Genomic DNA, 4,439 nt, shown 5'->3' on the forward strand with positions numbered 1-4,439 from the left:
GCCTAACAGCCTCCCTTGGCTGGTTTGTATAGCCATATGCTTAAGGGTCATGCTTGCAGCCAGCTGCTCGGGGGTATTCCTGCAGCTACTCAAGCAGCTGGCGTTGAGCTAGGAAGCATGCCCTTTGTCGTCTCTCCTGTAGCTCTGCTCTCAGCCTCTGTCTATGGTGCTCTAAGGGTGTGTGTGTGATACTGGACAGCTGGAAACGATCAACTGAACTTCACCTATTGAATGGGGGCTGGAGGGTGTTGGTGGTTCTGCACCAGTTGTTGGCTGTGAGTCCTGACAAGCCTACAGCTCATCTTCCCGCTTGCCAGCTTCTACTGACTCAGAACTGGCTACACGGGGCCCTTCTTCTCCTGAGGAATCCTCACTCTCGCTGAGCCCTGGCTGACCCATGATGGGTGCAAGCACAATGACAGGTCATGGTTAAGGCACAAGACATTGTGTGGAGAGGCCAGGCAAGCCATTTCCGCTCCCTTATGTTTGGTCAAGCAGTGAGCACCACTGCACATCGGAACAGACTTGATGGTGTTTGCATTTTTCGGAGTGTGTGGTCCTCTACTGAATGACACAGCTTCTCAGCTGCACAGAGAGCCATGAAGGGTAAGACGCTGTGAGTGTTCTATCCAGCAAACAAGAGGCAATATAGATATTTAATAAGCCCAGTTTTTACACCACCTGCTGGTAATGACGCCATTCATCCCTGTCCATTCCAGGCACCCGGCAAGCATAGATCCAACCCGCTTTTATCCCGGTGCCTTCAGTTTTTATTGCCCTTTATAAAGCAAATCACAGCAGCGGAGGAACAAAGTGTGCTCGGGATATTTCTTCTCCCTCTCTTACAGTCTTGACATCATTCAGACAAGGGGGGGTGAAGCTGGGGTTACTTGCAAGACGCTCTATAATTAACCGGAGTACCGGGAGTGCACCAGTGTGTTGGCAAGCGGTTTTAATGGGTTATTCTGACTCACCAGAGCACGTCCGATCTCCGCGGCCAGAAGCATTGCCCGTTTCTCCCCCTTTCGGCTCAGATCAGAAAACTAAATAACTCGTAGGATGGATCTGTTACGTCCGCGGTGCACCAAGTGCCCTTTCGCCCACTGGATCTGGAAAGTTTAGTCCTCTGCTGCGTCTCCATTCTGAGCATCTTGGCTAAGGCACTGGTGGTGGTGGGTACAAAACGATGCAGTTCTGCTTACACACAAGTCGGCAAATTTTAAAAAAGGGTCCGTTACAGCCACCCCACAAGCTGCTCTCCTGTAGTTTCCTTCTCAGCTTCCTTCGGTATTGCATTTACTGGAACTGACGAGAAGCACAGATGAGGAGCCCCTGAATAATTGCTGGTGGAAAGCACCGTCATGTCACAGCCGACATGGCAACCCCATAATGTTTCCAGGTCTGCCATTGCCTCCCTCTGCGTAGCAACCCTAGACCTCCTTGGTGGTCTCCCATCCAAGTACAATCTGGGGCTGACCCTGCTTCGCTTCTAAGATCTGACCAGATCAGGCTAGCCTGAGTGATCCAGGGCAGGGCCCCTGAATATTTTTTAAAAGGTAAAGGTCCCTTGCTCAAAAGCCAGTCGAACCCGACTCTAGGGGGCAGTGCTCATCTCTGTTTCCAAGCCGAAGAGCCAGCGCTGTCCGAAGACTTCTCCGTGGTCATGTGGCCGGCATGATTAAACGCAGAGGCACACGGAACGCTGTCACCTTCCCACCGAAGCGGTACCTATTTAGCTACTTGCAATTTCTTGCTTTCAAACTGCTAGGCTGGCAGGAGCTGGGGCCGGAGATGGGAGCTCACTCCGTCATGCGGCACTCAGGTCTTGAACTGGCGAATTACAAACCTTCCGGTCTGTAGCTCAGCGTCCTAACCTCTGAGCCACCCCAGCCCCTCCTGAATAATTAGGGACCTCTAAACGTGGTGTTGGAGGAGACTTTTACAGATACCGTGGACTGCCAAAAAGACAAATCAGTGTGTTCTGGGTCAAGACCAGAGCAAGGCTGTTAAGGATAGGATGTCTTGGAGGACATTGATTCCAAGGGTCACCATAAATTGGATGTGACTTGACGTCACTCAACTCACACACATTCTCTCCCGGTTATTTTGTGAGTGCAAGACATAAAAGACATAAAAGACCTTTATTTCTGGTGTCTCTCTTACACACACACACACACACACACACACACACAGAGTGTGGTGTGGTGGTTAGGAGCGTGGACTCGAATCTGAGAGAACCAGGTCTGATTCCCCACTCCTCCACATGCAGCTGCTGGTGTGACCTTGGGTCAGTTACAAGTTCCCATAGAGCTGTTCTCTCAAGGGCAGTTCTCTAGAGAGCTCTCTCAGTCCCGCCTACCTCCCAGGGTGTCTGTTGTGGGGAGGGGAAGGGAAAGGAGATTGTAAACCGCTCCGAGACTCCTTTGGATAGTGAAGGGAGGGGTATAAATCCAATCTCTTCCTCTCCTTCTTCTTCTCCTCCTCCTCTTTATGTCTGCTGTCTCTCTTTCACACACACACAGAGCTCAGAAAACTGGGAGAACTGGCTTCTTGCGGCTGCAATGATATCCAACGACTCCTTTAAGTCCTTTACTATTCTTCCTCTGCATGTCTCCCATAGGGAGATTGGGACAGTGGCTGTAAACAAACGGCCTTTTTCGGTCATCGCTCTGGAGCTCTGTGATGGGCTGCAGGTAAAAGTGCACAGGACCTCTTCCCTCCCTGTCTTCTGCAGAGCGGGTAAGAGGCAGTTCTGTCGAGAAGAGCTTTTAGTTCAATTCTCGGCTGTTGGCTTTTCTTTTCTTTTTTTAAACCCGCTAGTGTTTGGCGAAGTGCATTTGGCTTTTAAATTGTTAGTCATTATTGTTTGAAATGCGGTTTGACTGAGCCGCTTTATCATTTATGTTTTTATGCAGCTCAGGCCTGTCAAATACCAGGAGGTCACTCTTAGCAGGGAAAGGGAAATATTTCAGGGGATAAATAACAATAACGAGCAAACGGGTATTTATAAGCACCAGACCATGGGATATGCCGTGTGTGGAAAGAAGGCCAATGTTCAGCATTTCAATCAATGCAATTCCCAGATCTAATAGTATTCTCCTATGTGTCAATCATAGAATCATAGAGTTGGACGGGACCTCCAGGGTCATCTAGTCCAAACCCGTGCACAAGGCAGGAAATTCACAAATACCACACCCCCAGTGACCCCTGTTCCATGCCCACAAGATGGCAAAAAAAAACCCCCAAACTGGCCTGGAGAAAAAACTGCTTCCTGATCCCCAAACTGGCCTGGAGAAGAAACTGCTTCCTGATCCCCAAACTGGCCTGGAGAAGAAACTGCTTCCTGATCTCCAAAGTGGCGATCAGCATTCCCCTGGGTGTGTAAGAAAGGGCCACAGGAACTAAGCACTGAGGCAACCCTGTCTGCCCTCCCTTCTCATGATCTGCCAAAGTTCACAGAATCAGCATTGCTGCCAGATGGCCATCTAGCCTCCTTTTGAAAACCTCCAAAGAAGGAGAGCCCACCACCTCCTGAGGAAGCCTGTTCCACTGAGGAGCCACTCTAACTGGCAGGAAGTTCTTCCCAATGTTTAGCCAAAAACTCTTCTGATTTAATTTCAACCCTGTTGGTTCTGGTCCGACCTTCTGGGGCGACAGAAAACAACTCCGCACCATCCTCTAGATGACAGCCCTTCAGGTACTAGAAGAGGGTTATCATATCACCTCTCAGTCGTCTCCTCTCCAGGCTCAACATATCCAGCTCCTTCAGCCTTTCCTCATAGGACTTAGTTCCCAGACCCCTCACCATCTTTGGTTGCTACAGTCACTTTTCCGTCAGATCCCATGATGGAATATCATTACAGATTATAGTGGAAGACACCAGTTCTACTTTTCTTAGCAGGTCTGTTTTCGCCAGAAAAAAACAGCCATTGTGTCTTTTTTGTGTGTATGGAGGTATACAGAGCCATGTCGCTCAAATTACGGAGACTCATGTCATAGCTAAAAGAGTGGTCCCCAAACTTTTGTGGATGGTGACCCACAACTCCAAATTGACTTTATACAGTAACCCATTCAGGACTGGCCCAAGTTTGGGGCGTCCTAGCCAAAGGATGACCTCGGCACCCATCTCTTCCAGCATTCCATTTTCAACAGTGCCCAAACAGATGTTTTTGAGAAACCAACAAACATCACACTAAGGGTGTAGAGCTGCCCTCACGATTAATCTCAACCTCCTTCTCCTTTGCTAGCTGGGTGCCAGAGTTTGAGGAGGCATGCTTGGAGGGCACTGGGTCGAGGAGTTGCACGAAGATGGCAGTGGACCGGCGGCAAGCAAATTGGTGCAGTACATCTGCCAAGCAGGTAGAGGGCAGTGAAGCGATGCAGGGGCCTGTGAAAGAGGTTGGGCTTCTCAAGGAGCAGCAGCAAGACAGACTCCATGC

Source organism: Gekko japonicus, unplaced genomic scaffold, assembly GCF_001447785.1.
Source record: "Gekko japonicus isolate JY-2015 unplaced genomic scaffold, Gekko_japonicus_V1.1 scaffold2367, whole genome shotgun sequence".
NCBI classification, from domain to species: Eukaryota; Metazoa; Chordata; class Lepidosauria; order Squamata; family Gekkonidae; genus Gekko; species Gekko japonicus.